The following is a 24514-nucleotide window of genomic DNA, read 5'->3' as shown; positions in this document are numbered from 1 at the left end:
TTTGATTTGCATGACTAAACATTTGTTTCAGTTCCCAGTGAACATGTGCTCACCTCCCAACCCCCTCCACAACTGGTTCCAATTACTGCCCTGGTTGGCCATGGGAACTGAGCTACCTTTTCCCGGGAGGTAGGCTTTTCAGCTCCAGCCGGAGGCAGGCTGATGGAGAAAGGTGGGGAAGGTTGCATTACCACTCTGTTATTGCTGGTCATTCTCCATGCACTTTCCAGAAGCACTATTCACATGAAACATTTGAAAATAAGTTATTTTGCTTTTTTTAAGTCCAAGTGTTGCTTTCTCTCCGATTTCTTGTTTAGCTTTCTATTCTTTATATTTTCTCTTTAATCTTAACTACATGCAGGTAGAGAAGGTATAGGCATCAGCATATAACATTTCAGATGGTTATTTATCCCACACCTTGCTCTTATATAGCTGAATGAATTAAAAAATAGAGGAATTGACATTGTGCAGATGTAAACTATGAGTTTAACAAATTTCTTCCTAGATTTTTTTTTTATGGTCACTCCATGAAAAAATGACAATCATGGTTGTATTTCTAGAGTATCAGTTACTAAGGTGTTCAGGGCACCTTATAACATATAAGTTTATATCTACCTAATACCTAGTGCCGGCTGAGCTAGAAGAAGGGAAATAGACCAAGAAAGGTTATAGCATGACCTGTTTGGAGAAATGGAACAAGATAGCTGCCCCATTAAAATGAAATTTGGCCCAATGCTCCTGTTCCAGTCCAGGTGTGTCCTCATTTAGTATAATGGGCTGAAAAGGACTACTCTGAGACCTAGAAATGGGAGAGAGCCCAAAGGCAAAAGGGAGTTCAGAACCTAGGGTGTGTCTAGACTACATGCCTCCTTCGACGGAGGCATGTAGATTAGCCAGATCGGAAGAGGGAAATGAAGCCGCAATTAAAATAATCGCGGCTTCATTTAAATTTAAATGGCTGCCCCGATCTGCCGATCAGCTGTTTGTCGGCAGATCGGGGCAGTCTGGACGCGATGCGCCGACAAAGAAGCCTTTCTTCATCGGCACAGGTAAGCCTCGTGAAACCATTATTTTAATCGCGGCTTCATTTCCCTCTTCCGATCTGGCTAATCTACATGCCTCCGTCGAAGGAGGCATGTAGTCTAGACACACCCCTAGAGTCCAACAAGAGAGAACGTGCTCAGCAGAAGAGCACAGCTGGGCTCAGAGCTGCAAGGATGGGCTGCTGCTGAAGGCTTTAGTGGTGAGAGTTCCCTACTCGAGCAACAGAGCTGGATCAGGCTGATGAAAGTGGAATGCAGTCTAGGGGGTTCCTACAAACATCCCACACTGGAAAGCCATTCCCAGAAACAGTTGGAGCGGGCTGAAAGCTGATAGTTGTAAACTGAGACACCTGTGGCTAGAGTGCTGATGTCAGAGGGCCAGCTAGGGCTAAAGGCTGGGGAATGAGGGATGTGTGAGCCCTGGTGTCTCTGAATGAGGACTAGGACTAGAGCAGAGAATGAAATACGGTGGAGAAACATCTCAGCCAGCAGGGGTAGGTGGTGTATGGTGAGAGACACTGGAGCTGTCCCAGAAAGTCAGAGCATGGTGAGACATTGGAGCTATGCTGGGGAGCTGAAGTGTGGTCAGAGCTGCGCAAGAAATGCTGATGAACTGTTAAGTCTTGAAAGACTGAATGTACTATTTGGACTGAACTGGGATATTCTGGATTATGACTGTGGGACTTCTGTAATAAATTAACTCCAGAAAGTGCTATTTATACCTAGGAAATTTATGTGAAGTTCCTGGCGGCTCCAGCATGTAGGGGAAACTGAGGAAGGAGCACTGGCCTCTAGACAGTGTTCCAGGAAGGGGCTGTGTAATGTTTGTCACCCGGTGTCTTTATTTATCTACCTTAATCATCCCCCACTTTGTGGGTCACGAAGTTGGGCCCGCGCCATGTCCACCTGCTGTTTGTCTCTCTCAGCTGGGCGCTCGGTCTAATTTCCATCAGATTGGGACATAGTCGCGGAATGCCACTTGTGGCGGTGAGAGGAGGGGGGGTCCAGGCCCTCCCTCCCTCACGGACCCCAGCCCAGGGCCCTAAGGACACAGACCTGATTTGGTCTTGTCTGGCTGGCAGGGCTTCCCATCAAAACACACCAGCATGCGGGCAATCTGTAAATCCCCTCCCCTGGGCTGCTTCCTCTCCCCTTACCTGTCGTGCCCATTCCCTTTCTCCCTTCCCTCCTGCCCTCTCCACCTTCCTTTCAAATACCCCGCCTTCCAGCTCAGCGTCCTTTCCCCTCCCAGTGGACACCACCCTCTTTTCTCTTCCTCTCCGAGCCCCACCCCCTTGCCCACGTCACTCCCCTGCCGCCTGTTGCTTTTCCAGGTGCCGCTCCCAGCCAGCTGTTTGGCAGTGCGTGAGCATGCTGCACATGCGGCAACCCTGTCGTGCCTCCCCCTGGGCTCAGCTGACGCTGGGGATTTTGACATGTGGGGCAGTAGTGCCCCGACATACCCGGCTCGTTGCGCCCCGTACATGGCCAGCAAAGGGGGTTCTAAAGTACGGGGTGGTAGCGCCCCGTCACAAGCTGTCTTTTCACATGTGGTGGAGAATGTGGGCAGGCAATGGGTTACTGGGAAGAGGCCCACCCTGAGACATAAGGGGATGCCCTAAAGGAGACCACCCTTTGACACAGACTAACATTTTAGGGTATTGTGTAAGGATTTGGAGATTTGAACTGAGATGGATGTTAAAGGGGCTGACTTTCATCTTGTAAACTTCTTTCTTTGCTACTCAGATTCTTTTGAGCTGAAATTTGTCATGCCTGCTCTGTTTCTTTTGACTACTTTGAGTCATTTCGGGATTATGCGAATGTGGAAAAAAAATCTCATTGTCCTCATACACTCCAACTGAAATTTTTGCACTCTCATAATTCATGAGTAGCAAGTGCTAGGTTCTTTGGCTGCAGTTTGTTTTATAGTCTTTGCTGAGAAAGGAAAACAATTGTCACTAGAAGAAAATTGGTTCAGTATTTTAAAATATGCAGGATTGGTCACTCATTTATACTTGGGGCCCCTTCACAGTGCTGTAGTGTGTCCTCAAAAGACTTTAATTTGGCAAAAAAAGCACACGCATGTTAGTGGTTTCTCTTGCCTTTTCTCCTGACAAGTTTAATTTAAAGATGTCACTGAGTTAGACTCATCAGTAAATGTCTTTCAGCTGAGAGTGTGCAGTGAGTTACTAGCACTTTACTTTTCCTACTCTCTTTCAAACAATTCAGGGAAATGGAATGCCTAATACCCAATATTTAGTGTTCAAGTAGGAGAAACTATGTCCCAAGATCCAGGAAATTCTCCTTATCCTGGAACTTGATTCTCCTCTGCGTAACACCAGTAGTGAACTCTGATTCCACAAAATATTCGGTTATCACCACTGCCCATTACACTTGCATTAATGCAGAAGTCCTAATAGCCTCTTCCCAGGCAATGGGTTGCTGCAAAGAGGCCCATCCTGAGACATCTGAACTTCCATGTGGGTAAGGGATGTTAAGTTTGGAACTCCTGTTCAGCATCATGCCTTCATGACAAGTGAACCTGTTGAGCCCAATAGAGCTATGTTAGTGTGTAAAGGGTAAATGAGAGGAGAATCAGGCCTCCCATTTTTATCAAAGTCTGGGAGCAACTGGATCTAGTTTTGATTCAACTCACTACAAGAAGGATCCATGAAATGTAGTTCTTTTTCTGACCACCTCAAAGGGCAAAGCCATTTGGATCTGGGGTTCTGTTCTGGTACATCTCCAGTTTTATAAATAATTTTGCAACTTTGATTTCTTCCTAAGAGATCATATATATGGGGTATTTGTATAGGCAGCATTGATTGTTGCGTACAATTTTACAAGAAAGTTTAGTCTAGAAGTTTCAAAGGTGCTTATGAATTTCACACAAAGTTCTGACTGAATTCAAAGGAGTCTGTTTAGTCTCTGTGAAAATCCCAGCCTAATCTACATCTTCCTGTATCACCTGGCCTCCTGATCCTTTCTGGGGGGAAGAGGATTCATCCATGTGGGAAACAGGGGAGCTACTCCTGAGGCTTCCAGGGTATCCCATTGATTGTGATTGCTGAGGGGGACACACTGAATCAGTGCATCCTACTAGTAACCGCTCCATGGCCTCTTCATGACCAGGTTATCCCCCCTTTTGGCGAGCATAGTGCCCCACAGAGGACAGTGGAACTGATTATAGCCAGATTCTACGTGTTTCATGTGTAGCTTCATTAGGAATGTTTCTGTATTTGTGATGCTGAAGTAAGATGTTCATTTGAGCATTTTGCTTTGGCTGAGTCTACCATTTTGTGGCTACATGTGCCTTATCAAAAATGAAGGAATTGCCCGGGACAAAAGAAAAATTCCACAAAACGAACCCTTATTCTACTTTGGCCATTTCGGGTATGTCTACACTACAAAGTTAATTTGAACTAACAGACGTTAGTTCGAATTAACTTTGATAGGCGCTACACATGCAAACCGCTAGTTCGAACTTAATTCGAACTAGGAAAACCACATTCTACGAGGACTAACGCCTAATTCGAATTAAGCAGTTCGATTTAAGGGCTGTGTGGCCACTTAATTCGAACTAGTGGGAGGCTAGCCCTCCCCAGCTTTCCCTGGTGGCCACTCTGGGCACCACCAGGGAAACTCGTCTGCCCCCCTCCCGGCCCCGGAGCCCTTAAAGGGCACGGGCTGGCTACAGTGCCCGTGCCAGATGCAAGCCTGCCAGCACCCAGCCAGCAGACCCTGCACCTGGCATGGCACGAACCAGCTACCCGCTGCCACCCAGCCCTCCGCCTCTTCCTGGGACCAGGCTGGCGGCTCCCGGGAGCCTGCCCGGATCCGCAAGACGCGGGCGCCCACCTGGTCTAGTGCGGAGATCGTGGACCTCATCCATGACGTCCGCACTAGGCACAGGAAAGTGGCCATCTAGGGCAGGAGAGCTGCCAGTCTGGCCACCCAGGAGCAGGTTTGCATGAAAATCAGGGTGGTCCAGTGAGACCCCCGACCCTGAGCCCTGAACTTAGAATGGCCATACTGGGTCAGAACAAAGGTCCATCTAGCCCAGTAGCCTGTCTGCCGACAGTGGCCAACACTAGGGACCCTGGAGGGGATGGACCGAAACAATGACCAAGCCATTTGTCTCGTGCCATCCATCTCCAGCCTTCCACAAACAGAGGCCAGGGACACCATTTCTACCCCCTGGCTAATACCACTCCATGGACCCAACCTCCATGACTTTATCTAACTTCTCTTTAAACTCTGTTATAGTTCTAGCCTTCACAGCTTCCTGCAGCAAGGAGTTCCACAGGTTGATTATTTGCTTTGTGAAGAAGAACTTTCTGTTATTAGTTTGAAGCCTGCTACCCATTCATTTCATTTGGTGTCCTCTAGTCCTTCTATTATGGGAACTAATGAAGAACTTTTCTTTATGAATCCTCTTCACACCACTCATGCTTTTATAGACCTCTATCATATCCTTCCTCAGTCTCCTCTTTTCTAAGCTGAAAAGTCCCAGTCTCTTTAGCCTCTCTTCATATGGGACCTGTTCCAAACCCCTGATCATTTTAGTTGCCCTCCCCTCTCCCAGCCTCTCTCTTCCCCTCTCCCACCTCCTTTTCCCAGTCTCCCCGAGTTTTGTTCAATAAAGAGAGTTTCTATTTTTGAACACACGTGTCCTTTATTTTGTACATCAGGAAGGGGGGCTAGGGAAGGGTAAGTGGAAGGAGGTGAGGGAGGAATGGGGTACGAGCCCCCGATGGGGAGGACTGGGGTGGCTCTGTGGGCTCCTCGGGTTGGAAGCTCTCCTGCAGCCCCCCGATTGACCCCCCCTCCCGGATGGCAGCCTGTGGCAAGTGCAGCCGGGCTGATGGCCGAGTGCTTTGATGTGCCGAGTGTGGGCACTCAGGGCACTCCAAGCCAGAACTGCTTTGCAGGCGGGGAACCCCTGAGAACTGTCTGTCCAGGGTGGGGGTCGGGACCCTTTAAGCACAGCCCTCGGCTAGCCTGAGACAGCAGCTCCACGCTCTAAGTCCTAATCTGATGCCCTGCCGGCACTGCTTCCAGCCATCCTTAACCTCGGTTCAGGGTTCACTCAATGTGGACATGCTAGTTCGAATTAGCAAAATGCTAATTCGAACTAGTTTTTAGGTCTAGATGCACTAATTCGAATTAGCTTAGTTCGAATTAACTAATTCGAATTAAGTTAGTTCGTATTAGTGCTGTAGTGCAGACATACCCTTCCTTCTTTTGCCTACACAGTATGTATAGATTATCTGCATGGTGTGGCATGTGATAACTAGTACCAACAGAGGGCCATTAATTTTCTTGTACAATGCTTAGTTAATACAAGATTTAGGGATACTGTGGAATTCATTTATAACAGTCACACTTTGTAGTAACTGTTTGGCTGTGTGCAGCTAGTAGTTGCCAAAAACACTTTCTATTCTATTTCTAGCTTTTCTTTTTCTAGCATGTGGGCCTGTGTACTGGGCTGAGTCCAGAGGGAGGCAAAGCTGCCTCCCTACACCAGAAGCAGACTGGTTCAGGGCAGGCCTGCAACAGTTTGGATTCTCCGGCCTATACTCGGGCCATACAAGTCAGTCTGCCCTGGCCCTAGCTCAGGGCGGGGCAAGAAAGAGTCTTGGGCCTATGCTCTGGCCGAGCAGCAGTCAATCTACCCTGGTGCTAACTCAGGTCTGGGTAACAAGCAGTCAGTGGGCTCAGGCCTGGATCCAGGCTGTGACATGATCAATAAGCCCAGGCCTAGTTCAGGACAGGACAACAAACAGAGGCAGTTCAGGGAGCTCAGATATGTTTTCAGGCTGGGCAACAGTTCGTAGGTCTAGGCCTTTGTTCAAGGTAGGGCAGCAAGCGGTACGGAGCTCAGGCCTGTCCTCAGGTTGAACCGTGGTCGGTCTCCTTGCTCTGGCAGAGAGCCGTCAATAGGGTTGCCAGATGTCCGGTATCCACCCGGACAGCCCCCCCCTTTTTTCCCCTTCAACAGAATTTTTTCCTGGTGGTTTTTTTTTGGGGGGAGTGGGAGGTTTTCAGTATTTTTGTTTCAATCATCTGGCAACCCTAGCCGTCAAGTGCTGGTGTTTTGCCCAAAACAGAGGGAAAATGCCAGGAAGTGGGGTGCTGGAGCTGGTGGATACAGGCCCGCCTGCTCCCTGCGTCCCAGCCCAGGGCTCTAACAGTGGCAGCTCTCCACCTAGGTCAGTTCTTCTCTTCTTGGGGGTGTGGCTGAGCCTCCCCCCTCAGTAGCTTGGGCAAGGCATCTGGCTTCCTCTGCGGCCAACTGAGCTCTTAGCTCCAGCCTTTATATCTTTGGCCCCTCTCCTCTGTTTCCTGGGGTTGGGGCTGGGTTGCTCTGGCCCTTTCCACCAGGCTGTCTTGGGGAGTTCTTCCCTTTCAGGGTCACAGGAAGGCCACGCTGCCTCACTACAGCCTTTTACCAGGGTAGCCAAGAGGATTGCCAGGCAGTGGAGTGGGGAAAGGCTCCGTATTCCCCGAAGAGGCAGGTTCTGGGATGGAGGGACAGGAATGGGTCAGCCAGCTCCCAGCACTACCTGGACTGCACCGCTCCCCAGGGTCAGCCCTCTGAGCCACCCAGTGTGCTGTGCAGCACCCCAGCAGTGATTGAAGGGCTTCCTGGGGCCCCGTACTTACTCTGTGCATTGGGGTAGTCAGCTGTCATGATCAGGATAGTTATCTTTCCTTTGTTTATTGAGGATTCAAAGGACAGAGAGAGATTTCATATCTTGAGTACACTCAGCTGCACGTGAAAAATATTACAACATACAGGAATGCCTATTAGACTTGAGTGACTTGCCTTGGTATCAAAATGCCTAGGAGAGTTTGTTGTTTTGTTGGAAGATGTAGATTTTGCTTCTATGTATGTGTCTAATTTGGGAAGTTTTCTGTTGTACCGATCTGGATTTAATGATCACACTCAAAAACAACAGCTGCCAGAACCAATGTTTAGAAGAGAATCCCATTGCTGCTTATTATCTAGACATGCAATTATGTGCGAAATAACTGTGAGTTTAGCATATTCCTCATTTTGTTTAATTTCTAAGAACTGCTTTAATACACACATTCTAGCATTGTTTACCTAGATGGTAAAAAAACCACACCCTAAAAAACAGAAATGCCAATATGCTACACCAGTGAAGTTTATAGGATAAAGATTACAGTCTGATCACAGACATGTAGCCCAAAATAATACATTTCTTCCCCATAAACAAACTGCCATAAATCCTAAAAGGAAAATGATGAATTAAACTTTGTATTTTCACTGCCCTTGCAATTATAACACATTGCATTATGCAGAGATTTTCACTACACTGCTAATACTCCCACTGGATGTAGGTATATTTTTTCTACAGTGTTTAAAGATGCTTTTAGCTGATACTCTTAGCAGTTTAATCCAAACCAAAGCATGTATATCATGGGACTTGCCATTAATTCTCTTTTAGATGCCTTTTTCCCATATGCCAAATTAGATATCATTCTGAAGGCATGCATTCTTAATTAGATTTTTTTTTTATCAATGACTGGATTCTCAGGAGGCTTTTTGCTGTGCATCATTATTTTTCTCTCTTTACAACATCTTCACCAAACAGATTAAATAAACATAAAGAAACACTTTGTGGATTTTTCTTGTGACAGCCCAAAAACCTGTGAACTTTTTTTGTTTTTAACTTGAAGCTGCTAATTGGAGCAATATATAAGGAATGCTTTATGCACGACAACCAGGTTGCATGGTTTGTGTTTGGTAAACATGCATATTCTGTAGGGGAACAATACATAACGAAAAAGCAATTATCTCTCTGCTGTTCTTTACCCTCCACATGACAACTGGTACCTCAATCATCATGGGAATTGAATATCTAATCTGGCGTGGGTGGCTCTGGAAATGCACCCCTAAAATTGATTGGAGCCCTACTATTGTCATCTGGAGTCACAGCTGGAATCTTGCTATTTAACTTTCACAATACATTATTTCATCCAGATATTCTCATAACTGGAATGTTTGCACTACTAATTGGCACATTCCTCTTTCGATTTGGTAGGACATGCCAATTTGTAACATGACTCAAGAATTTATTTCTTAATGTATAATTGGTTCAACTTAAATTTTTTGCTCCCCAACTTTTCCTTTCTCTCTTGTTCTTGCCTGTTTTATGTAGCATTTTTAATCTTGACTTCCCTGTGATTATTTAACATTTTTAACTCATTTGGGATTTTATTTGCTCTCTGAGCTTTACCTAAATAAAAATACTTTAGCATAGTTTGGGGATGATGGAACGATTTCCTTTGAACTAGCAGGAAATTGGTGTTATGTTAGTGCTAAATCTGCTACTGCAACATTAGAAACAGTGTGAACAAAAATGGAAGAGTCTGGATTCAGAAATCATATACACAATATCTGGTGACAATTGTAGTCCTGGGAGTCTTGCTGCTACCAGAGATTACCTTTCCTATGTGTGAAAATGAGACTGTGACGTGTACAAATATTTGTGACTCGCTAATTCAAACAAGTAAGTGTAAATCCTGCAGGTCCAAGTCTGTCAGTCTTTGTAGCTGGTTTAAGTTGCATCATTTTAAATTCCCATTTGAGTCCATCTGGACCTAAAAAGCCCAGTGTAAACACGGATAAAACTGGGTGTGTTTTGCCAGGTAATTGAATATTGATGCAGTCTTGGTGAGGCTGGTGACAGTGTCAGTTCCACAATGAAACCCAGGGAATAACATCTGATGGTAAGCAGACCTTTTCATTGGTTTTTATGTCTCTGGAGATGCAGACGATGCATAGTGCTCAGCGCAACAATTTTATACAGCTCTCCTAGTGCTTAATGAGTGCCCTTTTACCAAAATGACTGATAACGAAAACAATCTATGAACTTGTTTCGCCCTTCCAGACATAAAATAGCATAAACTTGTTTTTCCTTGACTTGTGCACAGATGCAATTTTGCAAACATGACCTAAATAACAACATTAAAAAAGATGTATCCACCTTTGCGAACTGTCTCTTAATTAATATTATAATTACATTGCCAATCTTTGCAAGCCCACTCTTTCCCCTACACCATAATGGTAATAGAAAATGGCTTGCATATGCTGTAGTGCTTTTCCTCTGTTAATGTCATAGGCTATGTCTAGACTGCAAGCCTCTTTTGAAAGAGGCTCTTTCGAAAGAGAGCGTCTAGACTGCACGTTGAACTTTCGAAAAAGCGGCTTGCTTTTTCGAAAGAAAGCATCCAGTGAGTCTGGATGCTCTCTTTCGAAGAAGCCCTATTTACATTGAAGAACGCCTTCTTTCGAAAGAGGAACTTTCGAAAGAAGGCGTTCTTCCTCGTGAAATGAGGTTTACCGCCATCGAAAGAAAAGCCGCGTTCTTTCGATTTAATTTCGAAAGAACGCGGTTTGAGTCTGGACGCAGGTGAAGTTTTTTCGAAAAAAGGCTACTTTTTTTGAAAAAACCCCTGAGTCTGGACACAGCCATAGTGTTTTCAAAGATGAATAAACGTCATCATTCCCAGTTTGCAGGTGGGGCAGCTGAAAGACTGTAAACAGGGTACAACAACATTTACCCACCTTTTTAAGCGCTATAAAATCTGCAGGTGAAGTGTCTTGTGCACCAGACAATGCACATCAACATGTGGTCCTAAATAGCATAGCAGGAAAAGTCAAAATCTATTTCTACTCTTGTCCTATAATTGTATGTCTATAATTTATTGCCCTTGAGGATTGTCTTATCACAGCATCAACTCATTAGTCATTTAATACAGGATAAGCTTATGATAAAAAATCTGTTTACTGACTGGCCTTACTGCAGAGCAATCTAGTTAATAGCATCTTTTGGGGACTTGTCTCCTAAATATATTGTTCTATCCTCCTAAATAATACAACTGTAATGGTATAAAATACTCGATCTTGCAATGATATCTATGGCATCTTTTAGAATGTGATAGCATTAGTTTATAAGAATTCTAACATCCTCTATATGGCCCATTTAGTACAAAATAATAAACATAAGTGCACTGCTCCTTTCTGCACTGTAAAATCAGTTGGTGCTGCCGGAAACTTTGACAAAGCCACAAAATGAGAGAGCCTTATCCACACAGCTGCTGTGCCAGGGTTGGATTATGAAAGGGGCTTTAGAGGCCACAGCCCAGCACCTCAGGTCCTGGGCTGAGAAGGACCCTGGGATGCAGCCACTAAAGCCCCTGCATGCTGCATTCTTGTCTGTCTCTGCCTGGCAGGGGAGGGAAGGCAGATCTTCATGCTGATGTCTCCCCTTTCCCCCCCGCCACCTCCCCAGGCTGGAGCTGCATTGCCTTGAGAGCAGAGATGCTCTCTGTCCCTACACTCACCTGCAGGCTCTTCCCCTGCTACTCCCGTTGGCTAGGAAATGGCAGCCAATGGAAGGGCAGGAGATGGTTCCTAAAAGCACAGCGCAGCAAGGAACCACCTGTTCCTTCCTCCTAAATGGGAGCTGTGCCAGGTAAGTGCCCCAATCTCTGCACCTTCCCTCCCTCCTTCCCTTCCAGACCCCACACTCTCACCCCCATCTGGCTTCCTGGCAGCCCCCTCCTGCACACTGTCCCCCTCACTTTTGGCCCCAGGCCCCACAAAAACTACTAGCCTCTGGCCTCCAGAAGGGTTAATCCAGCTGCTGTTATGTGATAATAGTGGTACTGTTTCAGGGGAATATCCCAGGATACGGTGCATCGTCACCAGGAGGCATTTTGCTCTGTGCTAATGATACTAGCCCTTGCCTTTGTTCTTTTGCTGATGGCAGTTCCTGGTCATGTCTCCCCTTTGCCAAAGTGGGTGGAAGACATGGAGCAATGGGATGATCAAGTGCTTCTGATTGCCTACTCGGTGACCTAAACATTTGTCCTGCTATCAGCAAACTGCTGGATGGAATTTGGGGAGAACTTTCTGACACCTTAAAGCAGCATTTCTTAAAGTGTGTTCCATGGCACACTGGTGTGCTGCGAGGCAGTTGGAAGTGTGCCACGGAGAACAGAGATTAAAATGGCAATCCTTAAAAGGGCAATCCCTGAACAGAGTTCAAAATGGCCACCCTTAAGAAGGCAACGCCTGCTCTCCTGATAAAAGGGCAAACTATTTGGGGATTTTTTCCTAACAATTTCTTTTCCCCGTTCTTTTTTGTTTGTTTTGCTCAACAACTCTTCCCTGGCGACTTTTTTTTTTGGTCTATAACTTGGGAATGGCTGCCCTTAAAAGTGTTCCCCATCAAAAAAAATTATTGTTTGGTGTTCCTCAGATCTCCAGCATCAGACCACAGGAAGCCATGCTGGCACGGAAGTGGGTGCCCAATGCCTTGTGGAAGTTGGCAACACCAGATGGCTGCAGGCCATTGCAAATCACGTTGGGGTGGAAAGTCCTCTGTCAGGGGCCATGGACGTACAGGTTTGTGAGGCATCTAATACTGATTTACCTATGGGTGGTTGGTATAAAAAAAGTTCCAGAAATAATAGTTGGATTTCAGAGGATGGTGTTTCCAAACTGTGGAGGGGTCATCCTAAGCACTCCATCCCAATACTTTGCCCACAAAAAGGGGACAAATGCATTTGTGAATTGAAAAGGTTATTCCTTCATTTTGCCAGGCTTAGTGCTCTGCAGAGGCAGATTTAGGAATACTAATGTCAAAAACATTCATATGTTAAAGAGATTGGGATTACATTGTAAAGGGGAAGAAGGGATTTTATTCCTTAGAAATGATACAGTTCTCTACAGAATGCCTGAAATTCCTGTTATGTTGTGGGACTCCATGTACCTGTTCCAAACTTGGCCCTGGATACCAAACCCCAACAGCCACCCTGGAAAAAGGGAATTCAGCTACAAACTCAGTAGCTGCAGAATGATTGTGGAGTGCCCATTTGGTAGGCTGCAGTCTTGTTGGTGTTGATTATGCACCTGGCTTCTGGCCCATGTGGCCAGTGTCAGTAGTATAATTTGTCTACTTCGGCACACTCTAACATTGGTGATGGCAAAGAGGAGGGGTCCATCCCAAGTGGACTCAGGGTGGATCTGACTTACAAACTGTGCAGGCTGCTGGATCCCACCCATCTGCACACTGGGCTTGGCTCACGGAAGCCCAGGGAAGTCAGGGAGGACATATATGCACATATCTTGACAGAGCAGGAATGCAGAAGATAACACCTGGCTGTGCTGAGGGACACATTCACACCTTGAGCTGCTGCAGGAAAAGCAGGAGGGAACATCAAGACATACTGTTGGGATTAGGAAGTTTTGTGACAATTTTGTTCCTCTGTAGCCAAAGGTCATTAGCTGTTCCTTCCAGTGACTAGTCACCCATTACAGACAAAATTAATTACAAAAAAACAACAAATTCTGGTAGCTCATTATAGACTGACAAAACATATAGATGGTATCATGAGCTTTTGTGGGCACAACCCACTTCTTCAGATGACTGGAGTTTTGAGTTTAGGATTTGCAGACCCAAAATAAATAAGGGAGGAAGGAGATGGGAGAAGGAGGAAGAAAAAAAGAGGGGCGGGGGGAGTGCAGGAAACAAGTATCGGAGGGTATGAAAATATCAAAGGAAAAAACAAGTAGGCAGCACTTGCAATCTATAAACACCTGAAGATTGGATAGTTAAAAAGAAGCGGATAAGGATAAAAGGATAGCAATAGCGAGAATCTACATGGACAAAGAGCTGTTTGCACTTTCATTGAGTGTTAGGTTGATAATGTCCCAGCCAACCCTCATCTCAATTGAGACCATTAGCATGAGAATTGAACTTGTGGATGAATAGTAATTCCAACACCTCTCTGTATATTTGACTTGTAGAATTGGTTTGTGACAAGACTGGAGATTTTTTAAAGAGTGATTAATTAGATTGAAGTGTTCCCCAACAGGTTTCTGTATGTTCCCTTTGTGTATATCTGATTTGTGTCAATTGATTCTTTCCTGTAGGGACATTCCAGTTTGTCCAATATGTATAGCAGTGGGGCATTGCTGGCATTTGATGGCATAGATCAAATTGCTCGATGTGCAGTTGTATGATCCTCTGATTTGGTAGCTTATGTTGTTGGCTCCAGTAATGAATTCACTTGTATAGATATGTGGGCAGAGTTGGCACCGCAGCTGATTGCAGGGCTGGGTTCCTGGATGTTTATGATGTGGTTGTGTAGCATGGTTATTGGAAAGAATTTGTTTGAGGTTGGGGGGTTGTCTGTAAGTGAGAATGGGCTTTTCCCCAAAGGCCTCTGAGAGTGAGGGATCATATTCCAAAATGGGTTGCAGATTGTGTGTAATGCATTGGAGGGGTTTGAGTTGTGGGCTGTAGGTGATAACAAGTGGGATTCTGTTGTTGTCCCTTTTGGGTCTGTCTTGAAGTAGTTCATGTCTGGGTACTTTTTTGGCTCTGTCAATCTGTTTTTTTTTCACATCTCCAGGTGGGTATTTCAGTTTTAGGAATGTTTTATAAAGATCCTGTAGGTGTTTGTCTCTGTCTGGGATCGGAGCAAATCTGGTTGTATCTTAGGGCTGGGCTGTATACAATAGATTGAAAAATGTGTCTGGGATGGAAGCTGGAGGCATGAAGGTAAGCGTAGTGGTTGGTGGGTTTCCGGTATAGGGTGGTGGAAATTTGTCCATTATTTAATTGTACTGTAGTGTCCAGGAAGTAAATTTCTCGTGTGGACTGGTCCAGGCTGAGGTTGATGGTGGGGTGGAAATTGTTGAAATCCTTGTGAAATTCTTCAAGAGTCTCTTTGTCGTGGGTCCATATGATGAAGATGTCATCGATGTAGCATAAGTAAAGTAGGGATGTTAGGGCGCGAGAGCTAAGGAAGTCAAGGTCAACATACGTTCAAGGTCAGCTATAAAGATGTTGGCAAATTGTGGTGCCATGAGGGTGCCCATGGCTGTGCCACAGACGTGGAGGTAGAAATTGTCTCCGAATTTGAAGTAGTTGTGGGCGGGGACAAAGTTGCAGAGCTCTGTAATCAGGTGTGCAGTACTGTGATTGGGGATGGTGTTCCTGATGGCACAGCACGGCACCGCAGTGCGATCAGCGCATGCGCATCATGGTCTGCGCATGTGCAGCGTGCTAAACTGCGCGGCTGGTGAGTGGGGCTCGCTGCCGCTTGTTGAACCCTGGTTATGACCATTAGTTGGGGGCCACATAGAAGACTTCCTCTTGTGGGTTTGGCGGCGGGGAGTGAGGAGGGGAGGAGTAAGTTCAGTGTGTTGTACGTCGGTGTTGGAAATATTCCTTCAGGCGGAAGCAGCGAAAATAGGATTCCAGATCCCCACAGAACAGAATCATTTTAGTGGGGGTAGTGTGGCAGAAGCAGAGTCCATGGGCTCGGACAGATTCCTCTGCTGGGCTAAGAGCGTCGTCAGATAGGCTGATGATGTTGCTGGGTGAGTTAAAAGTATCTGGAATGAGAGATCGTCAGGCATGTAGCCATTTGGATAGTTTATTGTCCTTTTTTTTCTGAAGGGAGATGAAGTGGTCCTTGTAGGTGGTTTGTTGAATTGTAGTAAAGTCTGGAAAAGATAAAAAGTGTGTGTGGAGGCTTGCTTTTTTATGATAGTTTCTAATGTGGACAGCTCCTCCTTGATTTTTTTTCTGTTCATTGTAGAGAATGCTGATAAAGTGGTTCCTTCGTTTTTTTGTGGGAGTGTGGCATAATCTCTGGCTGTAATCCTAATCTCTGGCTGTAATCTGTGGGCTATGTAGATTGTAGTAGGTTTTTCACCCTTAGGTACCATGTCCATCTGTTTGCATTTGGAAAGGAAGATGACGTCAGTTTGGATCTGTGCAAGTTTCTTTGTGAAGTTGATGGATTTCCACTCCATTACAGACAGTTATCACTGGCTTAACACCTGCAGGGGTTGTGTTTGTGCTCAAGAGGGTGGGTGGCTGAATCTGTAATGTGGTCATTGTGAAATGCTTTTGTCTTTACTGTTCGTACTTGTTTACAGACCTCTGTTATTGGCAACATTCAATAGCCCTTAACGACCTTATCAATGTTTGCTTTGGTGTGTGCACATGAGCACCTGTTCTTGTCCCTAGCCATTCATTGTCAGCTGGCCTAACTGCAACTTATTGGCTGTTTTGGAGCAGTAATCTACTAAGGTTGAAACTGATAAAGTGTTGGGGGCAAAGGACAGGGCCAGTTAAAGATGCAATCACTTGGGAGTGGTAAATGTCTGCATTGTTGTTTTTTCTGCACATGAACTGCACCATAAAAACATTTATCTCCCCCGTTCTCTGTTGTGAGTTCCGGTGTATTTAGAATTGGTAGTACTTTCTGTGAGCACACAATACTAATGCACTTTCCCTGCCCCTTTTGTGTGTTCTTGGGACCTAATTATTTCTGATGCTGTGGGGTGGTGCAAAGGACAGGAAAGTGTTTATGGCATGATTATACCTATGCAATTCATGTGCTGTGAATCATGGGGCCCAGTCCTAAACCTGAAATCATCAGTATTCATCAGACCTAGGAAAGAAGGTCCACACACAAGTCAGAGAAATGACATTTATTAAAAGTACTGTAAGGCATGTGTAAGTTTAAAAAAAAAAAAAACCATAGCAAAAAATAACAGGAACAATGATCAAGTGTTAATAGAGCTGCAACAATCTCCATGCTCTGCCTCTCCAAATGAGGAATGATGAGGAAATTATTCTTGAGGACAAACAGGGAGGTCTGTTGGCTAGAGGTTGGGGTCTGGGGTGGATACTTGGTGAGGATTCACAACTCCCACTGGCTCCTTGTTCCCAGGCTGAACACTTGGGAGGAAGTTTCAGGTGCCTGTGGTGTTCTGCAGTCTCCCTGTGGTCACTGCAGGGCAGGGAGGACAGCTCTTATGCCTCCGCAGAACCAAGGGCAGCAGCTGGAGAAGGAGGTGGTGATGAGTCACAGATGGGCATAATGACTACAGCAGCAGGCAGGCCTTGGACGCATTCAGCCACCAAGTCTATCAGCCTCGCCGTTAGGGGACGCTACTGTTCCCTGTGGCATACTTCCTTCTCCATGGACCTGCTAATCAGTGACTCTTCCTGCTATAGTGCCCAGACTCCTCCAAGGTCCTCCTCCATCTGCCTCTACTTCCTGTGGGTGCTGCTCTTGTCCACCTGATGGAACAGTTTCCCTCTTGGGAGCTGATGGTCTGGCCAGCTCAGAGACAAGCCCTGAGCTCCCCAGGCAAATACTGTATCCCCTCGACCACTCTGGAACCCACCTCCCTGCCTGCTTTCAGAGGGTCCCTTATCCTGTGTTGGCTGTCTGATTGCTCCCAGTGTGTGTGGGCAGGACTAGAGCTTCTTAAGGGGGACTAGGGATAAATACATTTATTTCCTATGGGAGTAGCCACATGACAGAACATACTGTAAGTGACCAGAACTTTGACACCTTTCAGCGTTCCAGACATACAGCTGTTTGCCTGCCCTTGGTTCTCGGCTCTTTTTTCATATTCTGCAAAAAATGTCTAAGACTGGTATTGGTAAGATAAATGTACTCATTTTTTTAACGTTGTTGATAGTGTCTCCAAAGAGGTGTGGAGTTAAGAGTGACGGTTCCTTTCAGGGGCTCCAAGTCTGTGATGTCTTCTGGTGACTGGTGAGGATGGACAGGGCTGGCCCGAGCCATTCGCACGCCCTGGGCTCTGGAAGCGCTGCGCCACCCCCGGGAGTGCGACGCATGCGTGGCGCGGCCCCGCCCCCGCCCAACCCAGCATCCCCGTGCGGTGCCCCCTACAATGGGGCGCCCCGTGTGGTAGCCTAGTCCGGCTCTGAGGATGGACACACAGGGGGCACCAGCTCAAGCGGGGAACGTAACCCCCCCTTGTGACTCTCTGCCCAGCCTCCAGCCCAGGGCCACCACTCTCTCCCCATTCCATGTTACTCGGTGGTGTGGGAGAGGGGGTTGCTCTGTCCTCCTACTGTGCCAGCTCCAATCCCCCTGACATGTGGAACCACTAATGCAACTCCCTCAGGCAGTCTCCAGCCATGCTGCCTGTTTGGGACGCTGCCCAGTGCAGCAGAGCAGCCTCCTGGGAGAAAGCAGCTGCTGCACTGCACTGGGCAGTGTCCCAGGCAGTCTTTGTGGCTAGAAGCAGCCCGGGGCAGCAGAGTGCAGTGGCTACAGTGAGTCTACATCTAGACTGCAAGGGTAAGTCGGAAAGAAACGCAATTTGTGTAACTTTTTCTGCTCTACTGTTGAAAGAGTCTTTTCCATCTTCCTCATAAAATGAGGTTTACAGGGATGGCAAAAGAGCACGTCTGCTTTTTCGAAATTTTTTCCAAAAGAGCAGATGCCTTCTTTGGACACGGCATTGCTTTTCTGAGATACCAGAGGTATCCCGGAAAAGCACTGCAGTCTAGACATAGCAAGAGAGTCACAGGCAGCAAGCATAGCTGGAATAGGAGATGCTCTAGCCCCACCTTTTCCCTTTCAGCCTTGGTGGCTGCCTGGTGTTTTAGGGAGGGGCATGTAACATTTCAGGCCTCTTCCATGTGTCACTGCCTAGTCTGGCCAACTTTTCCACCATTTGGAAAACTGAGACATTTCTTACAACTGTCTCATCCCCAAACAGGGTGTTACAAAATGTATTCTCTTCCTCCTTCCGGTCTGTGTGGCTCCAGAACTATTCTAGCGGTTCTGGGGCAGGTGAAGAGGCCTGGGTTCCCTGACCTGGCTCCAGCTTCTAATTTGGCTGGGAGTAAGGCCTTTGGGGGAAGAGGGGCAAAGGTGGGGCTTGTGCCCCCCTCCTTTTATGCCACATTGACCACTGCTGCCTGTGTGCTAGCTGAAAAATGCTCAGAAAATGGAGCACAATAATCGTTTGTTAATAATTTGCTTTTCAACATGCTTTCTGCCAGATGCATAATAGTGGTTCAACAAAAATCAATACAATCTTTGATAGCCATGTCTGGGCTGGGGGCCAGACTGGTTGGAGCTGAGTGGGAGCTTAGCTTAATATCTGGCGTATCACACCAGAGCAAGAAGGGATACAACCATGGAGAGTGAGGGGTTCATTGTAATTTAGCAGCCTTGGTTCCTGCCACTGCTTGGGACCTTGCTTGGTCAGACTCTGACCACACATTGATCAGCACCAGCGTACGGTCAGTGGGACAGGCAGCTCTTTGCAGAGCAGGACCCATTTTCATATATCTTGATGAAGAAAGAAGCAGAAATCTGTTCTGATGTGGTCAGCACAGCTGGCTACTGCTGGTGAAAACAGCCAGGAGTGGATAAGGGTCATGAAGAGAGACCAAATTCTGTGCATTGTGGGACTGTGCACAGAGGACCACTGAAACCTGAGACTTGGTACATGCCCCTCTGCCTCCACACTATATACGGCATGAGGCCATGCTGCCACAGCCCAAAGCATGTGTTTACCCACACCCCTCAGGCATGCTAGCTTACTAGCCCCCTCCGCACCCTGAGTAAGTAAATTCTGTTCTTTTTCATAAGAGTCCCTGGTGAGATTTCAAGTTAGGAGCATGTTCGTTTTGCAACCTCTGTTCCTCATATTCTATCCCCGCCCATTGAGAAATACACTGGTACTATAAGGTACCAAATCTGTTATAAATCTTCAGTAAAAAAATAAGCTTCTCCCTGCTGATGAGGTTTTTAGAAATTTGCTATCCATTCTTGTTTGATTTAAAAGAACATTGTCACTCTAATTAGACTGCAGAGATAACAATGCTGTGATTTTAGGTGAAACAGTACAGCTGCTCTCTGCAAGCACTTTAACACATTGACTGCTATTCTAATTCTCTGTGACCCAAGAAGTCTAGTACCTCTAGCCTGTAAAACACACATCTTTATTTGGCCTGATGCATGTTTAGTCTGTCTTTTCTTGGCAAATGCGCTTCAGCAAGGGTGTCCACCAGATTGATGCTAATGTGTTGTTTTTACTTGCCATCTGTCTGGACTGACTGGGGGGGAAAAGCAAAGTGGGCTTCATTTAGGAAACATATAAGCAGTGTACGTGACACAATGAAAATAATAGATGTCTGAAAAGCAGCTGGATCCAGAGTGGGTGGTACAGGGGAAAATTCTGTTTTACAAAGATTTTTTTCTTGCTTATTCAATAAATATATCTCATTTTTGTTCTGTCTAGGAAAAAGTTACTAATTATGTCTAATGGAACTTTGTTTCTAGTCTCATTTGTTTTATTTATCATTTTGCCCAGTTATGACATTTTAAGTGTATAGTCTGCATAAGTATTCAATTCTGCAGATACTTACTATTCACAAAGCAAAGCACTTAGCAGTATGCGTGCACAGGACTGGGCTCAAAATTAGTTTAAGTTTCTCTTAGACCCTGAAGTGCTGTAATGTTATTGGTGCCTTATTGTTTCCATCTTTGGTTGTACATGTTTTAGACTAGAGTTTTGCAGTTTCTTTTGTGCAGTGCCTTGCTTATGAAAACGCCACTTAACACAGTTTGGATTGAAAGTGAAATCCTGTTCACAATAATTGAATTTGAATGTGCCTGCATGATGCTTTTTCCTCCAGCTCATGTATGCCCTTGGAAGTACTCAGAATCAGCCTTGTTTGGAGTGAACTGTCTAGATGCCTTTTGCAATTAGATTTACTTTCTCCTCTGATTGGCTGAACCTATCCCATGGTGAGCAGTAGAATTGTCTGATCAAGCTGATCAACCACAACCTTGCATATTCACAGTGAACCTCTCTCAGATGAAAACAAAACTGACCACTTGAAGATGAACTTTAAAACTTCAGGGCCCATGTGCCTCCACAAAAAGGCTCTCAAGAAAAGTGTGAGTGAGAAGAGACGGGATGCAGTGGAGCCTGGGGAAAGGTATGGAGTGGGGCAGGTGCCTGGGCAGAGCCAGGGGAGCACCCTTGCCCCAGCAGATTAGAAGCTAAGCACCTATAGCTACCCTGGAGGTTTGGGAATTCTGTCTCTTACCTGGTGGGCTAAATTGGTCCCCAGGTCCCCTTTTCTTCCATTGCCTTTGTACATACAACACCAGCTCCTCCCCAGCATTGCACTTAAACCCCATCTAGATGACTTCGGAGGTCTGCAACTTTCACACTTGGCAGGCAATTTACCACATGTTTCTCCCCATCACCACAAACCCAGCTATATGTACTTCTAATAATCTAATCCCCATTACTATTATCTGTCTCTTCCTAACAGGGACTCCCTGCCAAGGAGAGGGATTGCCTGTGTGAGAGAATGCCATGACACCATTTGGAAGGAGTATCCCAAGTCCCCAGTAGGATAATTTCCCTCTGCTCCAGCTTGATGTTCTCATTCTCCAAGACCTTCCTCCTCCTCAGCAGCACAGAAGCTGCCAGACTGAGATGGGAACCATGTGCCCAGAAAGTTTCATCCATGTATCTCTGTCTCCCTTCCCACCTCCTGGTCAGCCACTCTGGTTTCAAGAATCCACACTCCATCTCTGAGGACCATGAGTTGCTTGCACCCATGAGGTAGATAATCCCATGCTGTATACTGCATGCAGTGCAATAAACTGCATAGCTCCCACTCTGTTGCTGGACTTCTGCATGTACTATTTTTATTCTTGTAGGGACTTCTTATTTGTGTAATTTTTTTCTTTAGGGGAAGGTTTAGTGGCTCAAGTGGTCCAGGTAAGAGAATATTTCTTAGATCTTGCAGGCCCTCTAAATGTCTTCACAAAACTCCCCAGTTTGTAGATCCTCTGATCACGTATGAACTTTTTTTTTTTTAACCGTTGGTTGTCCCTAAATTAGTCTCACCTCCCTTGGCAAGAGATTCTAAAGGGATTAGAGTTCAAAGGATGACAGGCTAGAGCCTCCTTAGGCAGCACTTAGCCTTGCCCAGTTGGCCACTGAGCTCAGTGCACAGTCTCCGCCCCACCCAAAACAGACCACACTAGAAACTTCACTCAGGAAGATGGCCAGCAAACCAGCTCACAACAAACAAAACAAAACAAACTCACTCACTAAGGGATAGTGCCTTCACCAGGAGAAATGCCTTTCAAAACTCCCCTGCTTTTGCATTATCTTACTTATTGCAGGACAGTAGTTCTCCCTGGTTGTGCATATTGTTAGGACCTCACAAAGCACATCAGGAATTAGGATGAAATATGGATGTCTGTGTGTATCTGTAGGCTCCCAAGCTTGAAAATTTTGAACGATGGGGTACATTTTTAAAGGGTTGAGGCTTTCCTTTTTGATCTGGACAAGTTGTGCCAGTAAAATATCAACTGAGTATGAAAATCGGTGTACTTGCACATTTCACTGTCTGAGTTTCAGCATCTGTTAGATGCACACGTATTCAGAATTGCACTGGGAGGTAAGTTGTGGGTATAAACCAGAGGCGAGGAATCTTTTTGGGCCAGGAGCCGCTGATCCACAGAAAAATCAGTTGGGGACCGCACACTAGTGAGAAACAAAAAAATTCAAAAGCAGATCCTCACTGATCTGGCCCCCGACTGAGGAGAAAGACACTCCTCACATTCCCCTCATATACCAGAGCCAAGGGGGCCCAGGCTACTAGATTTTGTGTGATCGAGCTCCGTGGGAGGATGTGGTGGGGGGAGGGGAGAGCACTAGTGTGGGCTCCTCAATGCGGGGGGAGAGCCCCAAGCCTGGGGGACGGGATCCAGGCAAGCCGGGGGCCATATCCAGCCCCCGGGCCTTAGGTTCCCTACTCCTGGTATAAACTATTCCTGCCATGCTCTGGTGAATGCACTGGTGGGATGAATTTTGTGCGTGTAAATTGGGTCCTCCAAAAAATTGCAGCTGTTGTAAAATTTTCTAATAAATAGAACTTTCCTGGAATTAGATTAGCATATAATTGTCTTTCTCCATATTGTTTGCCTTGCATCATCTCTTTTGCGTGACATGTTTACTTTGTCTCATCTCTTGTGTGGCATGTTTACATTTTACTGTGTCTCAAAAATTTGTCTGCTGGGCTGGATGATTCATGTTTTTGTTGGATCTTTTAGCTCAATTTACTGTTTTATTACTGTGTGTTTTTGAGTTTTAATTGAGAGGTTTATACACTGACCTTCCTGCTTTAAAATTATAACTTTTAGTGCATAATATTTTGAAAAATGAGTCAAATGCTTCTGTAACTCAGGCTAATATATTGAGGAATTTAGCACGCAGGCATTGGGCTTGATTTTTCATTATGTTGACTGGTTTTGTGATGCTGCAGCTCCACTGTTAACAATGGAGATTTGCTGGAATATAATTGGTGTAGCAAGAATGGAAAATTAGTCCCTTAATTGATGCACTTCAGTAGGATATAAGATCTCTCTCAAATATGCTAGTTTGGGCATAATTAAAACATGGTCACAAAGCGTTTTGTGATCCAGGTCCTTAACTGATGTAAATTGGCATAGCTCCCATGCAGGTTACATTGATTTTCCACAACAGGGGATCTGGCCCTGTGTATTTTCATATTTACACACAATAGATTAACAGAAGAATTTGCAGAAGTCCCTGTATGCAACTGAATTGCACACTAGTCAGTTCATGTTATTGATCATAGAGCAATTATTTTAACAACTCGATCCTTTTAAACAAGGTGTTAATTGATATCAGCAAAATATAATGGATAAACTAGATTTGATAGCATGGAAGGAGACTCTGGATTCTTTACAACAATAAAGAAAATACTAGGAAGAAGCAAACCAGACCAAACTAGATAAATACAAAAGACATGATTGATTAAAGGGGTAATCATGTGTGCCAACAGCTTTTGTTTCAAAGCAGAGACAAATGAGCTTCTTCCTACATGGTCTTTTGAAGAAAGAACTCCATCTCCCATAGCAAGTTTACCAACAAAGTGAGTCTCTTCACACATCCTCAGAGGAATATTTCTCTTTCTTTTTAAACTAATTGTGGGTAAACATAGTGCTTAGCCAAAGTAAAGGGATAATAGTGTTTTCTGTAGCCAGGCATTGCGTGGGCAGATGTTGCACAAGACATCCTCACATAAGGCTGCCAAGGACCTCTGGTCTGACCTGCAAGGAGGTATGCCTTTCTCATCCCAGGCTCCTTGTGATCAGAGATGGTGAGCTGTGCTGAAATTGCATGGTAGTTCACGAAGGAGACAAGTGGGGACTAGAATGAGAGCAACACATTTTGAATTAAATTCCACAGAACTAAAGGTGTGAGCTATGGAAAGGACAGGGAGAGGCGGCTTGTGGTTAAGGGCCCAGTTCAGTTCCTCAGATTTTCCAGATAACTTCAGACAAGCTATCTATTCTCTCTGTGTAGGTCAGGAAATTAGGTCGTAGGTGGGCGAGCCAAGTGGTCAGAGCAGAAGTCAGAGCTGGATTATGAGAATTTAGGGGAGGCAGAAGGAAGACTGGACAAAGACTAGGGTGCAGGGCAGGGTGTATCAGGGCTGTTCCCGCCAGTGTTGATCCCCTATGCAGCCCTGTATCGACACCCCTCCCCCAGGGGAGTGGCCACTCTGCAGGGGTAG

General features: G+C 45.7%; 1 protein-coding gene across 1 annotated transcript in view; it reads left to right on the top strand.

Moving 5' to 3' along the window:
- The window catches only part of LOC102443394 (insulin receptor substrate 1), a 241266-nt gene extending 218406 nt beyond the window's left edge, over window positions 1-22860 (top strand). The window contains exon 10 of the transcript XR_012906217.1: window positions 21227-22860. The gene's annotated coding sequence lies outside the window, so the exon portion shown is untranslated. The remainder of the gene's footprint in view (window positions 1-21226) is intronic.
- The last annotated feature ends 1654 nt before the right edge of the window (window positions 22861-24514 follow it).

This window comes from Pelodiscus sinensis, chromosome 10 (assembly GCF_049634645.1).
Source record: "Pelodiscus sinensis isolate JC-2024 chromosome 10, ASM4963464v1, whole genome shotgun sequence".
In the NCBI taxonomy this organism is placed as follows: Eukaryota; Metazoa; Chordata; order Testudines; family Trionychidae; genus Pelodiscus; species Pelodiscus sinensis.
Note: the sequence above shows the minus strand (reverse complement) of the source record. Positions and strands in the feature narration are given on the sequence as shown.